This window comes from Oreochromis aureus, linkage group 3 (genome assembly GCF_013358895.1).
Source record: "Oreochromis aureus strain Israel breed Guangdong linkage group 3, ZZ_aureus, whole genome shotgun sequence".
NCBI classification, from domain to species: domain Eukaryota; kingdom Metazoa; phylum Chordata; class Actinopteri; order Cichliformes; family Cichlidae; genus Oreochromis; species Oreochromis aureus.
The window spans coordinates 83,284,157-83,307,780 of NC_052944.1; the positions used below are offsets into that span (position 1 = coordinate 83,284,157).

A 23,624-nucleotide genomic window follows, 5' to 3' on the forward strand; every position below is an offset into this window, starting at 1 on the left:
GACTCGGTGCTTGTTCAGGGTATGTGATCCAGAGGGAAGTCCAGTCTGAGTCACATATTTATAAGTTTATCAGGAACCAAACACACAGATCACAAACTACTGAGTAAGACAGGACAGGACACCTCCTGACAGTCAAGGTTTATTTCCTCTTTGTCCATGTGAAAGCCTGACTTTAACATGTAATGCACAGGTGTCAAACTCCAGGCCTCGAGGGCCGGTGTCCTGCAGGTTTTAGGTGTGTCCTTGAGCCAACATCTGATTTAAATGGCTAAATTACCTCCTCACCATGTCTTGAAGTTTTCCAGATGCCTGGTAATGAACTAAACATTTGATTCAGGTGTGTTAACCCAGCGTGATATCTAAAACCTGCAGGACACCGGCCCTTGAGGCCTGGAGTTCGGCACCCCTGAAACATATCCCTGATTATTTCCTGAAGCACATTTTAACTTGTTCTATTCAATTTAAATTCACAAATTAAAAACTCTTCGGTCTCAAACACACACATCCTGCACTGAAGCATTTCACACTGAATGATGCCCCTGTGGTTTTTAGTCTGTGCTAATGTTTCTTTTCTGCTCTGAAGAGAGCAGTGTGTCAGTTTTCTACAACCAAACCACAACAAGTCAAAATTTCCAACTGACACCTTTGAAACCCACAGGACAACACGAGGAAAACATGTACAACTAATGACATATAATAACAGCATGCCAATAAATTAATTAACTGATTGTCAGTAATTAGTTCTGGGTCATGAAAGTCTAATTTAGTGATCAAGAGACATAAAACATATTAAACTGTTGAACATGTGGATGTCATCTGGTCTGAGGTGCGGAGGGGACCAGTTAGAGACCAGCAGCTGGACGCCAGTGGTGCGACTGGTGGACTACTTCAGTGAAGAGTAGACGACGTCTGGCTCTGGTTTAAAGTCTGAACACAAACACACACAGTTCAAACAACAGGAAATATGATTACAAGCTTTGTAGTTCAATAAACATTGTTTCCTCTCTGTTCCCTGTTTTGTTTCATTCATGTGTCACCATTTCTGGTTTCAGTTTGGGTTGCACTTTATTTGGATTAATGGCTTCCGATTAATTTTGGATTATGTGCACATAAATTGATACTAAAATTATTTTAAAAAACTCTGGCCATGTTTACTATGAACAGCCACCACTGGAATATGAGATATATGACATGAAATAAGGAAAAGCAGAACAGGTCCACTTTACCAATGGAGCAAACATTTTTAGCTTTATCTTTGCATATATCCAAATGAAACCTGGCTGCTGTTCCCACTGTGCCTAATATTCCTTATTTGTTCTCACCTATTCTGACAAAAACTTGCATTTATTAGAAAAAGACTTCTAAATTTGCTGGTACATAAAAGGTACTATATTTTATTCACAGAAGAACTTAATAATAGACTTTTGTCGAAATGCAAGTGTGGAGGCAATTCTATAATCAACCTTATATTCTGCTTTATGTATCTCTTTAAAATAAATTACAGAGAGAGTTAGGGTTGATGTAATTCACAAGTCTGACCTCTGAGGTTGAGTCATGATGTCATTTGTTCAGCTTAGCATAGCTAGCTTGTCTCTGTTCACAGTCACAGATAAAGAGCAGCTGTACCTGGGCCTCCTTGTTCTGATGGTTGTTTGTCCATAACTGACATCTTCACTTCTCACAGCTGAGTAGACCACAGCTAAATCAGTCTCTGTGGAATAAAACAGATTGAGGTACAACAACAACATCTCTGCTATAGCCAAATATTTTTGTTGTTTTTTAATTTTGCATCATAACAAAATTAAGTAATATGATTTATGAACTGTAGCAGCTTTTCAGTTTTCTTATTATTACCAAAAAGTGAGTACATGAAACTTGGGTGGGGGTGTTTGGTTGAAAAAGATGGACGACCACAAAGCTGCCATTTTCTTTCAAAGCAGACTGACACACTTAACCACAAAGCACAAAGCAAACATGTTCTCACATCAAGAACACTGTTGTTAACCATAACAGGATGCACTTCATTGAAAAGCCTTATAAATGTCATTTCATGAACAGGCTGAATGTATGTGGTTTGCAGTGTTGTGAAGGTTACTTTTAAAATGTATTCCACTACAGATTACAGAATACATGCCCCAAAATGTATTTTGTAATGTATTCCATTACGTTACTCAGTGAGAGTAACATATTCTGAATACTTTAGATTACTTAATATGTTATCAAGCTTTTTACATCTACATGAATGTACTGTGTGATTTATTGCTATTACTGAAGGCTACTCACCATAACAGTACCAACTAGATGTTTAAATCTTAATATAAAATCAGTAACAGTAGGGTGGACATTAGGTAAGGCTGCACTTTTTGCAGCGATCTCATATAGAAAACTATTCTGGGCGTATATGAAACAGGTCCGCGGCTCTGAACCAAAGTAAAGGGACCTCTGGCTAATACGTCGGGTTCGTGTCGGGCTCGTAGCCGAAAACTAGCTTTACTTTGTTGTGTGGGTCAACTTTGCTTGCAAGAGACAGAGAGAGGCGTTGAAAGGCTGCTCCAACCAAACTTATTGTTTCGGAGGAAAACACGAACACAGTGTACAGTCGAGTCTTAATAGCTTACTTACAACTGGGCTCGTCAGGCACTCTTCTTGGCTGCAGTGGTTATTATTATATTTACATGCTTCCAGCTCCCGTTTCTGCTCAGTGACAACTTGTACTTTTCACTCTCCTTTCTCTCCCTCCCTCACTCACAGACACATAACGGGTATGGTAGTCCATTCTCCCTGCAGCACGGAGTACACTGCCCATGAGGCTACATTATTTAGGGCTATGCCTGTAACACTCTGCAGATTGCCCTCATATTAAATAATTTTTTCAATAATAATTAAAAAAATATTTCTTCAAGTCATGATGCGGGCCTCAAGTAGAGGTGACATGGGCCGCGAGATTGAGACCCAGGCATTAGAGCCTCTTGATGTGTGTTTTGTTTGGGTTTCCACCGGTGTGGAATTACCAGAAATAGAGAGGGCATAGCCTAACATATGAAACAGGGAAGTACCGCTGTGTAATCCATTTATTTCAACAAAGTAACTGTATTCTGAATACCACCTTTTGAAACGGTAACTGTACAGGAATACGGTATTTTGTATCTTATATACGTAACACTGGTACATGTATTCTGTTACTCCCTAACACTGCTGGTACTTACTTAAGTCAGATTTAAAATCTAAGAAAAGATATCGAGATAGAATTTAAGTGTTGTACAAAGATACAATAAAAAATTTAAAGGGTAAATTTAAAGGAAAAAAGTGAGGACACTGATATTCACACAGCTTCTTTTGAAGTCCCTCGTGTTTCAAACAATCCACAATTATCACTGTCCCTATGAAACTCTGTCGATGGGTTAAAAGACTGTAGACCTGTCACCATGCCCTCAAACGTCCACCTGTCCAAACAATAGAGACACTTTGGACACTCATTTTTCCACCTCTCCCTCTCCCCCCACCACAGAGCCATCACGACCATCAAACACTTCACCCACAACAACCCCCTCCTCACCCCTCATCAAGGAGGATTTCACACCACCTTCTCCTACTACAACCCTTCATATTCATGAATCAGATGTGACAAAGCAGTTTAAGAGCCTGAATGCTCAGAAAGCTCCTGCCACTCTCAGACATTGTGCAAACGAGCTGGCCCCAATGTTTTCTGGCATTTGAACTCCTCACTGCAGGCATGTCATGTGCCTGCCTGCTTCAAGTCCTCCACCAGTCCCTGTCCTGAAGAAGCCAAGGATCACTGGACTAAATGACTACAGACCTGTGGCTCTGACATCTGTGGTCATGAAGTCATTTGAATGCCTGGTTCTCTCCTACCTCAAGATCCTCTCCTGGACTCCCTGCATTTTGCATACAGAGCCAAGATCTCTGTAGACGATGCTATCAACATGGCTCTACACTTCATCCTGCAGCATCTGGACTCCCCAGGAACCTACGCCAGGATTCTGTTTGTGGACTTCAGCTCTGCCTTCAACACCATCCTTCCAGACCATCTCCAAGGCAAGCTTTCCCAGATGAATGTGCCTGATCCCATCTGCCAGGGGATCACCGACTTCCTGATGGAGAGGAAGCAGCACGTGAGGAGGGGAAAGAATGTCTTGGACTCCCGGACCATCAGCACCGGATCCCCTCAGGGCTGTGTTCTTTCTCCTCTGCTCTTCTCCCTGTACAATAACTGCTACACCTCCACCCACCAGTCTGTCAAGCTAATCAAGTTTGCAGATGACACCACCGTTATTGGACTCATCTCAGACGGGGATGAGTCTGCCTACAGGAGGGAGGTTGAACGTCTGGTGTTGTTACAGTATGTTTTGCACTAAGTGCCGGTAGCCATGTGACTATCAGCAGTTACCATGCCTACCTAGCCGCATCAGAGTCGTTTTCCCTCAACAACCTCCATTTTAGACCCACCGACACGTGACTGGACAGACGTCACATGCAGTAAATCTGGGCCCACGTGGGTTTTGGCATTACAACGTCTGATTGGTTGATGTAACGTGAACGTGGCATTGTTACTGTGACTCTATTGGCTCAAACAATTAAAAAAGAGGTGTCAATCATGCAAATTGACCAAAAGAAACCAAAGTTACAGCCCATCAGAGTTTAAAGGGCCAGAGGCCAATGAAGCGCTCTATGCGCAGAAAAGGCCCATTACCATGTAAATGTGTGGTTAATTCTTCAAAAACGCATTTTTTAAAAAAAGCATTTTTAGGCATGTTAATAAAATTAATTAATGACTGCTCTTAAATACCTAAAAAAATCAACTGGCATGGTGTCCAATTGTGTGCAAGGATTGGACATTTTTGTACAACGTCTGGATATTCATGTATTGACAGCGCTGTAATTTTTCACTGTTTCTCTTTTTAAAAACATAAATCTTTGTACAGATGATGTTTATATGTTGTTACGGTTCTTATCATTTTGCAGAAAAAAAGAGACTGCTAAAAATCAAAACATGAGAGGCTTTTGGACGAAGTTTGTGTTCTCCATTCTTTAAGCACCGGTTCGAGCACCGTTTAAGCACCGGCACCGTTTCAAAAGTACCGATTTGGCACCGGTATCGGATAAAACCTAAACGATACCCATCCCTACTGCAGACCCAGTATTTATTTTCTATTCTATTCTATTCTATTCTATCACACTCTGGCCACAAACTGTTCCAACTCATCCCCTCTGGTAGATGCTACAGAGCACTGTACACCAAAACAAGCTAATATCTCTACAGTTTCTTCTTTTCCACAGGCTGATAAACACATTGGACACTTACATAATATGTAAACATCCACCATACCAGCTGCAGAATCAAAGCATGCTATGCAGTTAGGTCCATATATATCTGAACACTCACAAGTTTTCAACTGTTTACTGAAACATTCCACTCTACTTGGTGAATTCCGCAAAGTAACCAACTTTATTTTTTACAAATATTATAGATGTTTTAAGGCTGTAAAACCCCTCACTACACACTTTATACACTTTTGTTAGATAGCCATAAACATTTACACACTTTATCTCTTGTTTAAACACTCTCAAAGTTCAGAACTTCGTAGAAAAATAAGTCCAGTATTATAGAATGAAAACAATGATCAAACCCTGTTTTCAGGTTCAGAACATGGGAACATAGCAGCTGCCAGAGAATTCAACATTGATAAATCAGTGGTACGGAAGTAGAGGAAGCAAGAAGAATGAGTTGAGTAAAGTTTGACTTATCTGACTGGTTTGTTTCACTTAATGCATCTCATAATGCGGTGAGCTTTGAGGTCCGAAAAATACAGTAACTTCTACCCTCCTTTAGCATGTCCAGAAGTCCAACGTTTTGTGCAATGGTTAACATCTTCCTCTGCCTTTTGGGTGCTACCGCAGGTGCCTTTGACGGTGCAAAACGTTTTGTCAACATTGTTGTGTTTGCTGTAGAGAAAACTTATAAACATACAGTACAGCACTTCAGAGTTACACTGCTAGTGATTGAAGATTAAATAATAATAATAATAATAATAATAATAATAATAATAATAATAATGGATTGCATTTATATAGCACTTTACGCCTAAGGCGCTTTACAATTCCACTATTCATTCACTCTCACATTCACACACTGGTGGAGGCAGCTACAGTTGTAGCCACAGCTGCCCTGGGGCAGACTGACAGAAGCGAGGCTGCCATATCACACCATCGGCCCCTCTGACCAACATGCCTTGGGAGTGAGAACGGGCTGCTCTCTTTATAAAGGGACCAAAGGTAATTGAACAACTGACTCAACATTCAAACATTCTTTGGACAGATGAAACCAAGATCAGCTTCAATGAAAAATGAACATGTTGGATTTACTTAACTCAGTACTGGTCATTGGTTGCACACAGATATTTTGTTTTGGCAGCAACCTCAACACAAGTTATTCATATTCAATAAACCTGTGCAGTTTGTGTTGATAAAATGTGATTGAAACGTGTTTTAAAGAAGAAAGTTGAGCTCTTGGAAAGTTTAAATCCTTCACAATTTTCTCATTTTATTCCAACACTATTCCAGAACTTTTACCTCAGTTCTACTTGGGCACTTAAATATTACATGTTGAAAAGAGCAACAAAAAGGAAATCCCGACTTCCGGTTTTGAAAACGCCACCGTGATGGCAACGCTGTGAGTGAGCTCTCGAGGGAACCTACTAATATGAAAATTTAACCCTATCAAGACGATACATTTTTGCCCAGCGAGGTGATTACAGAAGTGTGAGCGAAATACATCGAACCGATATTCCGATCCAGCAAGAAAGTGGTGGGAAAACAAAGCTAATACGCTTCGCTGCCCGTGGGGTATTGACACGCTGAAGAACTGTCATTGCACATTGTGATTTTATCACAGTGCTCAACGGAGGAAATATGGTTGACTTGACCACCGTTTTACAGGAAATAAAAAACTTCCGCCAAGAAATCAGTGGACAATTGGCGGAAATTAAGGAAGAAATCCTAAAGGTGAGCAACAGACAGGACGAGGCTGAGGAAAGGATTGAGAAAGCGGAAGAGAGGATCCAGAACACCGAGGATGCCACGATTAAAATAATAAAGCTGCAGATAAGGCTGGGGGATAAACTCATAGATCTAGAGAGCCGCACAAGAAGAGAGAACATACGTATTTATGGTGTTCCCGAGACAGCAGAACAAGACTTCACAACAATGATTGAGTTTGTTGAGAAGTTGCTACGGGAAGGCCTGTGGTTGTCGCTGTCCCAAGAAGACATCGAACGAGCACACCGCTCCCTAGGCCCGCCACCCCTAGGCGATGCTCCACCGCGATCTATTATTGTGAAATTTCTCAGCTTTAAAACAAAAGAACTTGTGCTCCGTAAGGCATGGCAGAAAAGAGGATTTACTTTCAACGGCAGACATGTGAGCCTGGATCATGATTACCCCCCTCAGATTCTAAAAAAACGAAGAGAATATGCAGAGGTGCGCAAATTTTTGAAAGAGCAGCAGATCCCCTTCCAGACTCTCTTTCCAGCCCGGCTTAAGGTTAAATATACTGATAAAACAAAAACTTACAACACTGCAGCTGAAGCCACCGAAGAAGCCACTGAAGCAGCTGAAGCCACCGTTAAATCACCTGAAACTCTCCTGGAGCAACTGAAGCAGCTAACATGGAGTAAGGTGGGCAGAGAACCAATGAGTGCAGCGGTGAATAAGAAACGCGATCCCGGCTACAAAGAAAAACTCAGAGCCTTTAGGAGGACGACACCTTCTTCCTCGGGAAATTAAGGTTTATTTTCTTTTCCTCCCTCTATATTTAAGTTTACTATATGTTATACAATACATAGATAAATAGGTTCTCTCATGAATGCTCTTCATGGTGAGGCCTAAACCATCGAGAGCCTCCCTTCATAAACTGATGAGGAAGCTGCCTCTCGAGGTGAAGCAGGGTCCAGTTAAAGCTAGAGTTAAATATAAAACGCTCCAATTAAAGAAAGAAAAGGGAGGTTGTGGGCTTCCCTGTCTGCGAGAATATTACTATGCAGCTCAGTTAAGACCACTGATTTGTCTCTGTTGTCCAGACTACACCGCCGGATGGAAAGACGTTGAAGGAACAATAGTGAAAGGAATACCAGTTTCAGCGTTAATATTGGACATAAAATTGCAGAATAAAATATATATGGCAGATAAACCTATACTACAAATAATGATATCTGCTTGGAAAGAAGTAACAAAAATTGGTGGTTTGGAAAATGCCTCTAAAGTTTTAAGATGGTGTTCATATGATTCAGATTTTACTCCAAATCAATATGATATTAGATTCAAAAACTGGATTTCAAAAGGTATAACTAATTATTATTCATGTGTCCATAAGGGAGCATTTCAAAGCTTTGAACCTTTAGGGAGTAAACATGACTTGGGGCCAGATGGATTTTTTAGATATCTACAGATCAGAAATTATTTTAATCAAAACTTAAAAGTGAACCTAAACGAATTACAATTTGTAGAAACATTCTTATTACTAACCAAATCTGGAGCGCAAAGTAAAATTATTTCCAAATTATACAACAGCATCCTACAGTGTAAAAATGACAGCACTCTGTATATTAAAGCGAAGTGGGAAAAGGAGGGTAATTTGTCAATTACAGAGAAGTGTTGGGCTCATGCATGCAAGATACAATGGGCTACCACTGGGTCTAATGTTTCATGTGAATTTTGCTGGAAAAGCATCATGAGATTTTTCATTACCCCCGCTCAACAAAGATATCGAGGAATTGGTGATAAATGTTGGAGATGTGCTGGAGACGGAGCCAACCATTTCCACATCTTTTGGAGCTGTAAAGTTATCCGCCAGTATTGGTCTCTAATCCATGATCATTTACAAAATGTTTCTTCATTTGTTTTTCCTTTAACTTTTGAGACTATTTTTTTGTGCAATGTACCAGTGGATAAACTGAATTCCAACGACAGAAGACTCCTGTATATCCTACTGGCCGCAAGTAAAAAGACTCTTACTAGAAGATGGCTTAAGCCTGAACCACCAACGATGGAAGACTGGATACATGCTGTACAAGAGATCTATACGATGGAAAAAGTGTCATTTTCTCTTAAACTTCAGAGGGATACCTTCTACGGAATATGGTCTAAATGGACAGACTATGTTAAGCATATGAGGTGTGATTTTGTATAAGATGTTACAACCCTGAGTATTATGTAAACCTACCTGCCCTGCTGCCCTCCAACCCTACTCTTTTTTTTTCTTCTCCTTTTTCTTTCTTCTTTATTTTTCAATTATAAGTTAAAAATGTGACAGCAAAGAAAGTGAAAAAAGGCATACTACTGTTATGTTCAACAGCTGTCTCAATAAAAGAGATAATAATAAAAAATTTAAAAAAAATAAAAATATTACATGTTATCCTCATATACAAAGTTTTCAAAAAAGTCTAGGTCTGGGTTAGCATAAAATTTTAATAGATTTATAACAATTTTCACTCCATCCATACTCTTGTCTTTATCAGGGTTGCAGGGGCGTTGGGGCTATGTCAGATGTGATCGGATGAGAAGCAGGGCACATTGTATGTATACAGATGGCCAGTAAAGCTGTCTCATTCTATTTAATGTAATTAATACTGCTTTTAATGGTCTGTGTGCAGCGTTTCCAAATGATGTCTACATGTTCCTTCCTGTTTTTAAAATGAAAAAATTCGCTGTGTTGAAACACCTGCGGCTGAAGTGTTTTCTTTCTATCAGAAACAGGATGCTGGACGACTGCAGAGCTGTTAGCTTCAGTTAACCACAGACCGCAAACACACAGTCCAGCTCACAGTGAACAATAATCAGTAAGTACAGAGAGAAAGACACATGGTTTCATCTGACAAAGGTTTTATATTTTCGTGAAATAAGTAAAAGTATTTTTTTAAAGCACAAACTTAAATTTTGTGATATCAGGTTTTTAATAGCATCAAATAAGAAAAATGTTTGTTTTACCATTGTAACAATCCACTTATAATCTTCCCTCATCTGCTCCATAATGTCCATGTCTATTATATCATCAAAGTCAGTAGTCTTCATGAACCTAATTCTCATTCTATCTATATTCTCCGAGAGATCTGAAAAGGAAATGTTATCATAATCAAAACCACGCTCATTATGCACATTGTTTTTAATTTCATTATAGTCTCACTCCTACATGTTTACAGTAGGATGGTTATGTTAGTTTAAATAAATCGGTTGCCATGACTCCTCCAGATTTCAGAAACCTCGTAGCACAGGCCAAGGAGAGGGTGTGGCAGCAATTTTCCACACCAGCCTAGGTTTAAGGATAAAATCCCCCCACTGCTATCATCTTCAATGCTGTGTGCCAACACACTGCAGAGCAGCTACTTGAACGCTACTCCAACAGAGGTCGATTATCTTGTTAATAATTTTACCTCCTCACTACGTACGACTCTGGATACTGTAGCTCCTGTGAAAACTAAGGTCTCAAATCAGAAGTACCTGACTCCGTGGTATAATTCTCAAACACGTAGCCTAAAGCAGATAACTCGTAAGCTGGAGAGGAAATGGCATGTCACAAATTTAGAGGATCATCATTTAGCCTGGAGAAATAGTTTGCTGCTTTATAAGAAAGCCCTCCATAAAAGCCAGAACATCTTACTATTCGTCACTGATTGAAGAAAATAAGAACAACCCCAGGTTTCTCTTCAGCACTGTAGCCAGGCTGACAAAAAGTCAGAGCTCTACTGAGCCAACAATCCCTTTAACGTTAACTAGTAATGACTTCATGAACTTCTTCACAAATAAAATTTTAATCATTGGAGAAAAAATGTACCCATAATTTTCACAGATGTAACATTATCTACTGCCACTTTCAGTACCATTGATATTCATCTAGTATTTTTCAAGTTACAAGTTATAAATTCTAAAAGCAATTAATTACTTGAAAGGTAACTATTGCGTTACTTAAAAAAAGCTTTAACTCTCTGGGGTCCAGGTTATACTTGGCCATTTTAACTACTTTTGATTTTACCTCTACATTTCACCTTAAAAACTATTTACTTTGCCTTGTTTGGTATCATCCTTTTCAGTCGTTACTTGTAACGCAGTTATTCCCATCACTGGTAATTACTAACTCCAAACCATCAACGTGTCTTTTAGACCCCATCCCTACAAAACTGCTCAAAGAAGTCCTGCCATTAATTAATGCTTCAAATTAAAATCTGATCAACCTATCTCTAATAATCTGCTATGTACCACAGGCCTTCAAGCTGGCTGTAGTTAAACCTTTACTTAAAAAGCCATCTCTAGATCAAGCAGTCTTAGCTAATTGTATCCCAATCTCCAACCTTCCTTTCATATCAAAAATTGTTATAGGGTAGTTGTCAAACTGCTAACAGATCATTTTCAGAGGAATAGCTTATTTCAGGTCATCGTAGTCTAAGGAGCTTGGAAAGAAAAGCATCTGGACTTCTTTAAGTTGCTTGAAGACGTTTCACCTCTCATCCCTATTTCTAGGGTCAAATAGTGGAGAGTCCCACAGTACCTGGAAACACATGATCCTCCACAGTATGGTTATGGTTAGGGGTCTGAGTTGTTGTTTGTTTCCATTTCTACAGCTTTATTTAATGGGTACAGTGAAGGGTGACAGGAAAACCAAGGGAGTGAGAGCAGGGAACACACTTTTAGCCATGTGGCATATCTGGCATCTGTATAAATGACTCGGTCCCAGCCTTTATGACCCATTTTCAAATGTATCTATGCAGGTCACGTGTTTCTGCCTATTGTGGCAGTGACATGTCTCCGCTTACTATGGAGCTCCACAGTGTCTGCAGCCAGACCCTTCTCTGTTTTCCGCCTTCTGGTTCTTCCAGATCTTCTGCAATTACACACCTGCCTCTGATTGCTTCATTGTGGCCAGCTCAAGAGGAAGTGGCAGAGTGCCAGTCTAAGGATGTGGATGTGTAAGAAAGGCCTTGGGGAGACTGGGGCAGTGACTAATGTTTTTGGACCTTTCGGAACTGTTGTTTAAATTCACTGTTGATCATTGGAAGCTTGTGTTTCAGTTCAGCTTTTTATGTCACCCTGACACTGAATTGGATGACAATGAATAGCAGTTGTGCAACAGATCACGGTTGATCTGTTGCACAACTGCATCCCACTTCACAGTTCCGCACGCACGTCACCAGAAGATTCAAAAAGAAGAAAAATTATATGTGTATGGTGCGCATGGTCAGTCTGTCAAGAGATAGTTATGGTCAGCGCTAGAAGAGGAGGAGGAGTTTGCGGCATTTAAGCAGCCCTTTGCTGCCCAATCCGTCCAGGCTAAAGCTATTACAAAAGCTAATGGGGTGTTTAGCTGCAGACGGGAGGCCATATTCCGTTGTGCAAAACAAGGTTTAAACTATAATGAACATGCTTGAGCCACGCTATGATATCTCGTTGCGCGTCCACTTCAGTGACAAGATCGTTCCAAGCATGTATGAGCAGGAAAAGTTTAAAGTTATGGCTGAGCTGTCCCAAGCATCTTCTATTGCCCTAACTACAAATGGGTGGACCTCCAGGACAACTGAAAACTAAGTGACTGTGACCGCTCATTATACAGACGTGGACAAAATTGTTGGTATTGTTGGTATCCTTAAACTCACAGAAATAACAGAAATAACTGACAGAAATAACTTTAATCTGACAAATGTAATAATAAATAAAAATTCTATAAATCTTAACCAATGAAAGTCAGACATTGCTTTTCAACCATGCTTCAACTGAATTATTTAAAAAATAAATTCATGAAACAGGACACGACAAAAATGATGTGACCATTGTGAGTTTTTCTTTCACTCACCAAAGGATACGAACAATTTTGTCCACGTCTGTATCAGAGCAGAGGCGTTGTGTGGAATGACTCTTGAGCTGAATGTTTTTTAAAAGGCAAAAAACCCTTAAATAAGTGAATAAGTAAATGTTAAAATTGTTTCTTTTTTCCTTTTTCTTTGCTGATCTGAAAATTGATCCGATCTGTGACTTACAGCCGTGAGATTTTTGATCCGTTGCACCACTAATGAATAGGAAGAAAATATTACCTCTTTTGTCTCTGATTGACTGTTGATAATCTGATCTTTTGACGTAACTATACATGACATGGCTGATGACATCATTGTCTTCACCTTCTTCTCGATCGACTAAAATGATACAAAATTTAAAATAACATTAATGAAATATCTAAACAGAGATAAATTTAAAGAAAATTGTTACTGTGATCATAATGAATGTGAACTTTATTCTACTAAATAAACTCAAACATGAAAATCAGGAAGTCTGATTCTCACCTTCAGGTTTCCTGTGAACACTTCGTCTCACCACCAGAACCAGTAGCACCAGTAAAACCACAACACAGACTGATCCAACAGATGACAGCACAGAGAGAATGGGAGGAGAGAGTGATGGAGGAAGAGTGATGGAGGTGGAACCAGGTGGAGGTGTGGATGTGGGTGGAGGTGTGGTGGTCAGTTTCTCTAAAATAAAGCAAACTCAGTCATTAACCTCTGGTCACCAGTGTTGTGAAGGTTACTTTTAAAATGTATTCCACTACAGATATCAGAATACATGCCCCAAAATGTATTTTGTAATGTTTTCTGTTACGTTACTTAATGAGAGTAACGTATTCTGAATACTTTGGATTACTTAATATAATATCATGCTTTTTACAACTTCATGAATGTACTATTGCAGTGTGACTTATTACTGTTACTGAAGGTTATTCGCCATACCAATACCAACTAGATTTTTAAATCTTAATATAAAATGAGTAACAGTAGGGTGGACATTTTGCAGCGATCTCATATAGAAAACTATTCCGCGCGTATATGAAACAGGTCCGCGGCTCTGAACCAAAGTAAAGGGACCTCTGGCTAATATGTCGGGTTTGTGTCGATGCCTGTAACACTCTGCCTATTGCCTTCATAACAAATCAATTTTTGAATAATAATCTTTAAAAATGTTTCTTCTCGTCATTCATGCGGGCCACAAGTAGAGGTGACATGGGCCGCGAGATTGAGACCCAGGCATTAGAGCCTCTTAATGCGTGTTTTGTTTGGGTTTCCACCGGCATGGAATTACCAGAAATAGAGAGGGCATAGCCTAACATATGAAAGAGGAAATGACCGCTGTGTAATCCATTTATTTCAACAAAATAACTGTATTGTAAATACCACCTTTTTAAACGTTAACTGTACAGGAATACAGTTACTCATATTTTGTATTCTAAATACATAACAGTGGTACATGTATTCCATTACTCCCCAACACTGCTCCAAACATTGTGAATGTTGAAAGCTGCAGAAACACAGACAGGTGAGTGTGTCACCTGTGACAGTGATCCAGCTGGATGGAGACTCTCCATGAGCGCTGATGTCACACTTGTAGAGGCCTTCATCAGACCTGGAAACATGCTGGATGGTCATGTGACCTGTAGGCTGCTTCCTGATGAGGGAGCCATCTTTATAGAAAGCAGCTGGGAGGTTGGAGGGAGTGGTCTTTGTTTTACAGAGCAGAGTGACGTCATCTCCCTCCATCACAGGGAGGACAGGACTCTGCAGGATCACTGATCCACCTCAACACAGAGACAAACTACAGCATTTCATCCATTTACACACAGCTTCATCAACACTAACTCCACACACTCAGCTTACCAGTGACTGTCAGGTTAACCATGTTACTGATGGGACCCTCTCTGGACTCACACCAGTAAACTCCACTGTACCATATGTGAATATAGCTGATGTTACATGAAGAATTAATTGAATCAGACCATTTTCCCCACCCATCTCCACACTGAGTCCTCTGTTGTTTGCTTGTGTTTCTCCTCAGAGTCCATCCAGCAGAGCTGTTGTCCTCCTCACAGCTCAGAGACACAAAGTCTCCTTCAAAGAACTGAGAGCTGCTGGGACTCACAGTCAGACGAGCTGTGAGGGTTAAAATGAAAAACTGATGATCGGTTAGACTTTACATTGTGAAACATGAACCCAATCAGGTCATATCAGTGAGTATTTATCAGGTTTAAACTGTGACAGAAGAAGGTTACTGACCTTGGTTTGTTGTGCAGCTCAGCAGTGAGATCAGAACTAAAGAGAAATGACACTCAGGTTGATTTGAGGTGAACATAAAGAACAACTGCACACAAACAGCTGACAAACGCACGAACTCATCTCTCTGATATATCTGCTCATTTTCTGTTTGATGCCGGTATGATCAGGGTCAGGGTATAAATGTGACAGGACATCAGACAAATGCAGACCTGACACATACCTGATAAATAAAAAACTACTCTTATTCACAGCAGCGTAGAATCCCCATAAACCTTAAATGTCTACGGGACTTGTTTTAATCACATTTTAAATAACACTTTCCACACATCTATTTAACAGCTGTTATTGTTAATGACACATCTGGATACTTCATGATTCCCAGCACTAACTGGGGAAATACAGAAAAATACCCACTACTCTTAAATAACCCAGTACAGTCATGTGTCCACTGTGCAGCTGTGTTGATATAATGAGTGAATGATTTGATCTTTTCACTGCCTGCTGTGTTTCCTCGACTCCTGAGCAAAGATAAAGAGTCAGTTCAGACCTGCAGTTGGTCCTCGTGGTGTTTTGAACTTGAATTCAGCCTGATTTGTTTTTCATGTCTTCTCCTCCATCATCAGTTATCAGGAGAGCAGACAGTCAAAGTACAAGAATTCAAACAAACACAGAGATTCTACTTACAGAGCAGACACAGCACAGATGTTTCCTTCATCGTCCTTCTCACTCATTTCAGCTTTTTTTCATTTCTCTCACTGACACCAAGTAAAGCCCGCCCTCTTCCTCTGAGTCTGTGGTTTTTCTGCTGTTGAGTAAACGTTAGTTTTTTGTTTTGATTTTTCAAATAAAACCTTTAAAATCCTGCAGGGCTTCTTGTTCTGAAAGTAGTTTGAATCAAAACCCTGTTGCTGCAAGCTGTTTTAACATAATTTCTGAAAAATTAAATGTCCTCTGGTGGCATTGAGCTGTAGTTTTTCATTTAGTGGATATCACTCCTGGCATTCAGCCTGTCCATGTACACTCATCCATATAGAGGAGGTGGCTAATGTTTGCTCCATTCTGTAGTTGGTATCTGTAGTCAGTGTTGGGATTCAGAGATTCTTGTATTGCTATCATATAATCTGCCTTATGATGAATGCATTGATAACGTGTTTTACAGTATTATTTCAACAGTAGTATTGTTTACAGGGTTCTTATTGCATTGAATATGTTGGTCATCACATTGACCTTTCTATTCACAGGTTTATTTATGATCACTCTATACACAATGCATAACTGTGCTTGTTTAGAGTTGATGTTCCGTCCAAGAGGGTTTTAAGCTTCACTGGTGAGAGTGTCCAGGTGATACATGTTGAGGGAGGATGAGAACATAGCAGGTTAATTGCATGCATGCTTACAATACATAAATCTAGCAACAGGCCTGAGCGCAGGCCCAAGTGTCTTTGACCTTTTTGTAACTGGCTGCCCTTTTACCTACTTGGTAGCAGATGACGGGAGGCAATAACCAGCCCTCAGACACTCTGAAGGCTTAAGACTATGATTATTCTGTCCCTCCTGTTATTTCTAAGGTATGCTTTTATAAGTTTGTTATATAGCAGGTCATAATCATCCGTTCTGTAATTAATTGTAGCAACATGTCAGAAAAATATGTTTATTCCTGATCTTGTCTGGTCAAAGCCTGCCATCTAGTGGGTTTACAGGGTAGCGCCATATTTGAGCGCAAGCAGTGATATTCTCCCAGCGCTCGACAGGGAAGGTCCATTTCTCTGTGTCTCTGTAAAGTCCTGCATCTGGCGCTCTTGAAAAGGCATAATCTGTAAGTGTGGCAAAACGATTGATTGTTCTCACTTATTAGTACCTTGTTCAGCAAAGTAATGAGTTTGTTGTGTGTTTAGCAAGTCTGTTACATTACTAGCATAAGCTAGCTGTTAGCCCTTTGTTTAGCCTGCCAGCATGAAACATACCAGCATGTGATGTTAGCTGTATCTCTTGAAATGCTACGCGGGTGCAGTGTTGATACTGAGATTGTGTAGTGACTGTTTATATAAGTCAACAATATTTAATGTAATCGTTGTGTATTTGTATGGAGAGTGAATACGCTGTATTCTATTTCTGTTATTACAGTTTTACAAATGAAAAATATGGATCAGTAAAGCTCTGAAGAATGCCACACGGTTTCCTGAGTGTTTACTGAAGCCAGTTAATGTTTAGCTCTCTGCATAAGCTGGATAGGGACATTCAGCTGAGGGCAGAAGAATGATTGTGCATGGAAGGTGTTGCAGAAAGGGGAAGTTATATGTCTGTTATATGTCTGTTATATGTCTGTTATATGTCTGTTTATAGCTATTGAAGATGTACCAGATATACCATTGACTGTACACGATGAACTTTTGTTTTGTGTTGATGCCATGGGGGGGCGGATACCCCACTGCTTTAAAAGTGTTCTCAACATGTATTTTTGTCAGAGGACATATCCTGATATGTCTTCTCCGCTGCTAATAAACTCATCGTTTGATTGCACTTTTCTGGAGCCTCCGTCGTTTGTTGTCTGGTCTGCAGTTGATCAATCTCGCTTCATCAGTCTTGTTAATAATCTCACTGAGGGGGTTCAGGCTTATGCAGAACAACAGTGAGAACACACATGGTATATCCCACACTTTATAGTGACTTGTGCAACTGGCTGTTGTTGGCATTGCTCCTCCTTCCTGTTAATTTCTTTCTGTTCCCTTCTCATGTATTAAATCATGTGCCTGTTCATCTTACCCCCGTGTGAAAGGAGCCTTCATGTTGTGTTAAGGCAGATTTTGGTTGGCAGCACAAATAACCTGATCACTAAGAAGCCCCGGGATCAGAAATGTCTGGCCAATGACTAGCTAATGGTCCAGCTTGATGAGTGGGCCTTTGGGCCTTGTGTGGAGACAGCGCACGGTGGGGCCCAGTACTGATGTGAAAAGCAGGGCACATGTGTGCCCTACTTACTGTGGGCACCAGATATGTGGAGCCCATATTGTTGGTTGTGTGCTGCGCACACTTAGCAAACAGGGTTCCTCTGTGGCTGCACCCACAGTATAGAATTCCAATGAGCAGCTGTCTGTTGTCTTTTAAGTATCTATTCAGAGCTTTCAGTTGAAAAAGAAGAAACACGCACATTTTTTTTATTACTTAAAAAAAACACATTTCTGTTTCTTCATTATTTTTGTTCCTTTTCACTCCTGGACCATGTGTACATACAGGCCCTTCTCAAAAAATTAGCATATTGTGATGAAGTTCATTATTTCCTGTAATGTACTGATAAACATTAGACTTTCATATATTTTAGATTCATTACACACAACTGAAGTAGTTCAAGCCTTTCATTGTTTTAATATTGATGATTTTGGCATACATAACTTATGAAAACCCAAAATTCCTATCTCAAAAAATTAGCATATCATGAAAAGGTTCTCTAAACGAGCTATTAACCTAACCATCTGAATCAACGAATTAACTCTAAACACCTGCAAAAGATTCCTGAGGCTTTTAAAAACTCCCAGCCTGGTTCATTACTCAAAACCGCAATCATGGGTAAGACTGCCGACCTGACTGCTGTCCAGAAGGCCATCATTGACACCTTCAAGCAAGAGGGTAAGACACAGAAAGAAATTTCTGAACGAATAGGCTGTTCCCAGAGTGCTGTATCAAGGCACCTCAGTGGGAAGTCTGAGGTTGGTCCACTGTGTTTTATCAAGGGCAGGGTCAATGCAGCTAGCTATCAGACCATCACTGACTGGGGTTCAGGTTAGGAGAGTTGGCAGGCCAATTGAGCACAGTAATACCATGGTCAGTAAACCATTTACCAGTGGCTTTGGCACTGTGAGCAGGTGCCAGGTCGTGCTGAAAAATGAAATCTTCATCTCCATAAAGCTTTTCAGCAGATGGAAGCATGAAGTGCTCCAAAATCTCCTGATAGCTAGCTGCATTGACCCTGCCCTTGATGAAACACAGTGGACCAACACCGGCAGCTGACATGACACCCCAGACCATCACTGACTGTGGGTACTTGACACTGAACTTCAGGCATTTTGGCATTTCCCTCTCCCCAGTCTTCCTCCAGACTCTGGCACCTTGATTTACGAATGACATGCAAAAGTTGCTTTCATCTGAAAAAAGTACTTTGGACCACTGAGCAACAGTCCAGTGCTGCTTCTCTGTAGCCCAGGTCAGGCGCTTCTGCCGCTGTTTCTAGTTCAAAAGTGGCATGACCTGGGGAATTTGGCACCTGTAGCCCATTTCCTGCACACGCCTGTACACGGTGGCTCTGGATGTTTCTACTCCAGACTAAGTCCACTTCTTCCGCAGGTCCCCCAGGGTCTGGAATCGGTTCTTCTCCACAATCTTCCTCAGGGTCCGGTCACCTCTTCTCGTTGTGCAGCATTTTCTGCCACACTTTTTCCTTCCCACAGACTTCCCACTGAGGTGCCTTGATACAGCACTCTGGGAACAGCCTATTCGTTCAGAAATTTCTTTCTGTGTCTTACCCTCTTGCTTGAGGGTGTCAATGATGGCCTTCTGGACAGCAGTCAGGTCGGCAGTCTTACCCATGATTGCGGTTTTGAGTAATGAACCAGGCTGGGAGTTTTTAAAAGCCTCAGGAATCTTTTGCAGGTGATCATGATCCAAAGCTGAGGTCAGCAGTACGGCCTCCTCCGGGTGGTCTGGGCAAATCCAGGTTTTGAGTGCGTGATTTTTTTTTTTTTTCCTCTTTCAGAAATATGGGAAAGAAGACGTGCTGTGGTTGTGTGTACAACCGAGAGTGGTGGAAAGAGATGTGTTAAAATGTGTACAGAAGAATAAGAGAGGGAAAGTGTTAATGAGCAGTGATGAAAATGATATCAAATAAATGTCTTAGTGTTTTTGTATAGGTGGCTACGGAACTGGATCAACGTCCTCCACAAGCACAGCGGCCGGAGCAAAATGATAGATTAATATAATTGGAACCACATCCAGCCGTGCTTTGGCTGAATATTACACAGCTTCACTCCATGTACATCTTCCGATGAAGAACAAGCTTCGAGGGCAATCGATCTCTCCCTGAAGACAAAATGCAGTTCGAGAGCAACGGCGTCGACTTCAAGACTCAACAATGTGAACGCACAGCAACACTGCCCTAAACCTTAAAGGGTTTAGCAGCATGTACAAATACCGTGGATGGATGGAAGTATGCGCTTCCAGTGACATCACTGTGTGTGAATGGACTTGAGAAGACTGTCTGAGTTTCACATTTGCCATACTGGGAGCTGAAATGGCAAAGGAAGAGACTGAAAAGAGTGAAAGACAAAAGGCAAAGCTGAAGAAGAACGGCCCACTGGGCCCCTGACATGCCACAACTGTGAACTGCTGCAGATGTGGGAGACAGAAGCTGTGAGAAGAGAGCATGGAGGAAAAATGAAGTCTGTTGTTGTTAATGTGAGAACACATGAAAATTGGAAAACTGTGGCCGGCTGTCTTGTGGAGGTTGAGAAAAGTCCGTAGGATCGCAACAAAGGTAAAACTAAAACACACACAAACACAGAGATAAATGTGAAGGAAAGGCAGCTCTAAGGAGCTAGCTTAGTGTAAATTTAACAGAGACTTGTTATCAAATGCTGAGTGTATCCACTGCTGACAATTAACTCTCCAGGTTGCAGGACTACAGTTTAACTTTTGTGGGAAAAAAGATTCTGGTTTGACCAACCAGTGATCAGACAATAAATTTAGTTGTTAATATAGTAAATTGTCAAATACTTTCTGCTTGATTGGTGCAGCAAGTAATTTACTGTATGAAGGAAATTTTCTTTTGTGATAATATTTTGAACATGCATTTCTGTTGTCCTGTCAACTTGGTGGGTTAATAGCTGATATGCAAATCAGTTGATTGTTACTAGATCAGGGAAGGGTGACTGGATTATAAAACAAGTGAATAAGATGTAGCAGAGGGTTGAAATGAGTTTCCTGTTTCTGATGTATGGGTGAAGCTTACACCCAGATATAAACTCTGATTACATGAGAACAAACTTGTTTTGTGAAATACACGACAGCATGTTACATTTTATGTTTGGGGAAGAAAGAAAAGGGGGAAGAAATTCACATTCCAGTGATAAAACATTGATATGAAGTGTTTAGGAAGCTTTTAATGGTGAACATTAGTGTTGTGTGAACTGTGCAGCTGCTAATAAAAAAGGATGGACAGTTGTCTGTGTATTTAGCAGGTGGAACTTTGTTGGTTGGCCCCAGACTTTCCAGAATTGTGTGATATTCTGGAGCACTTGTGGTCAACCAGTAAATATTATGTGGGGAACATGAGCAAAGGTAGTAAAGTCTGATTTCAGACCATGTAAGCACCAGTTGTTAATTAAAGCCAGAAGCAGTGACTGCAGCACTGCATGGCAGGTTCTAATGCATACAGCCTGTTATTTCACCTGAAGGCAAAACTTTTCCTGTGATTTTTACGGTAAATTTTGGGGTTTTTGTTTTAGTACCAGGCTGATTCTGCCAGTTAGGTTTGGGTTGTTTTTCTTTTCCTAAGAGAAAGACTGTTTTTTTTGTTTGTTTGTTTGTTTGTTTGTTTGCTTTTTTACACTTAGACATGCCCGGAACCGGGCCTAATTTTGGGGTTGTTGTTTCTTTTTTGTAACAGTGCACTTAGGAAAAAACCTGCCAGGTATCGCCCCTCTGGGCGTGATATTTTGTGTGTTGATGATTTAAAAGCAGGCCTGCAAGATGGGGAGCAAAAGCGCTATAAAATATCAGATGGTAAGTCCTGTGTTTAAAAGGATTGTAGCGATTCAATCCACTTCAAAAGCAATAAGAATTATTTTTGTTTTTGGAATGACGAAATATTGCTGTCAGTGGATATTTAAATTTGTGCGCGGTTTTCCACTGTCAGCAATGATCGTTATGAATGCATGTGACTGGATGAATGCATGTGACTGGTATAAATGCAAATGCAGAGGACTGTGGCTGGACTGATGATGTGGACTAAATGTGACTGACTTGAAATTGAAAAGACAGTAACTATTTTAGTATTAGTCACTTCTAATGCCTAACCCACCCAAACAGTGAAAGAAGGTGGATGTGTGTGAGTTTGTTTGCTTGTTTTTGCAGGAGCAGAAGGATGACAGAGACCAGAGGAGGAGAGACTGTAGGTTCACATGAGTATGGCCGGGCCTTGCAGACTTAACCTTTAAGCTGCTACTTTTCTGTTTTACTGATTTTGTGTGAAAGAAACTGGTTTTACTGGCTGATTGTTGGTTATAGTAACACACTGTGTTGTTGGAAAATGTCAAATGTTAGAAGTTGGTAGAACACATAGCGGCCTTGAAGAGCTTGCAGAGAAGGCCAGCCCACATCAGCTGCAGTTAAACTATGCTCTGATGAACGGCTTTCACCCGCCCACTGCTGACTTCATTAGGAAACAACATTTTAATCAAAACACAGACGGGTCCGTTGAATGCATGGATTGGGCCCGCCATGTGCAGGAAGTCACAAAGCTCTGACCATAGATTTAACCGAGGTGGATAAATGCTAAAAGTAGTGAGGTTGCACCTCCGCATGACGACAGGGTGGATGTATCTATGTGTGTTTCTCTGTTTTTAAAGCAGTGCAAAGATGACAGCAACATCCTAGGTTGTGTGCTGATTTAACCTTTTAAATGCTACTTTCTGTGTCTGTGAATTTACCAGCAGAGTGTTATTATGACCTAGTATTGCCAAATGCAGAGGTCACTGTGAGAAAGTGTGTATACACCTGCGCAGGCTAACATTTACATTCTCTTTTCTTTCATCATGTGATCTGATTCTGTGATTTATGGTAGGACACACAACTGGTTAATTTGTTTTTTTTTCTCACAGGATTACTGGGTTTATGTGTGAAGGCAACTGTGATTACAGGTTATATGTTAGTTATGCAATTACACTATGTTGTTGAGAAAATGTTGGAGAAAATGTGAATACAGTGTCAAACATACTGTGTTTGAAACCAGTATTACTTCTTTCTTTTAACTTTATGATCTTTTTGCAGCACCTCTGGAACCTGTTGATCCAGGAAAAACCTCCAGGATGCTTCATATGTTTTGCTGATGTTTGCTTCTCTCTAAGAGTGCTGGTGGAGGATTCGGCACAGACACAGACAGACATAAGTGAAACAAAACAGGTTGTGCAGTGATTACAGAACATCTTACTGGTGGGCTCATAGTGTGAAAACAAGTGAGTGACAATACTTAAGAAAAGTCACTGGGTACTGTAGGTTTGATTAAACACATGGGGTGATTCATCATTTGGGTAAATTATGGCAACAGTAGTGTTTTTACTTATCTGGGGAAACAAACTGCACATGGCACACTTGTGTCTGTGGTGTGGGATGCCTTATTGCTCCTATGACCCTACAGTTGTTTGCAAGTGTGAAGTTTGTATTTACTCACCGATTTTGCTTTCTGTGTAATTGTGGTGTGGATTCGAGCTCCAGGCAGAGCCAAGAGTTAGACCAACTTAACACTTAATACTAATTTCA

At 40.5% G+C, this 23,624-nt stretch overlaps 1 long non-coding RNA gene across 1 annotated transcript; it reads left to right on the forward strand.

The window, feature by feature from the left end:
* Positions 1 to 16,811: 16,811 nt before the first annotated feature.
* LOC120438363 lies at positions 16,812 to 17,618 on the forward strand. Its single transcript, XR_005611841.1, has 2 exons — positions 16,812 to 16,914; positions 17,223 to 17,618. It is a non-coding gene; the product is annotated as an uncharacterized LOC120438363 (long non-coding RNA).
* Positions 17,619 to 23,624: the final 6,006 nt, after the last annotated feature.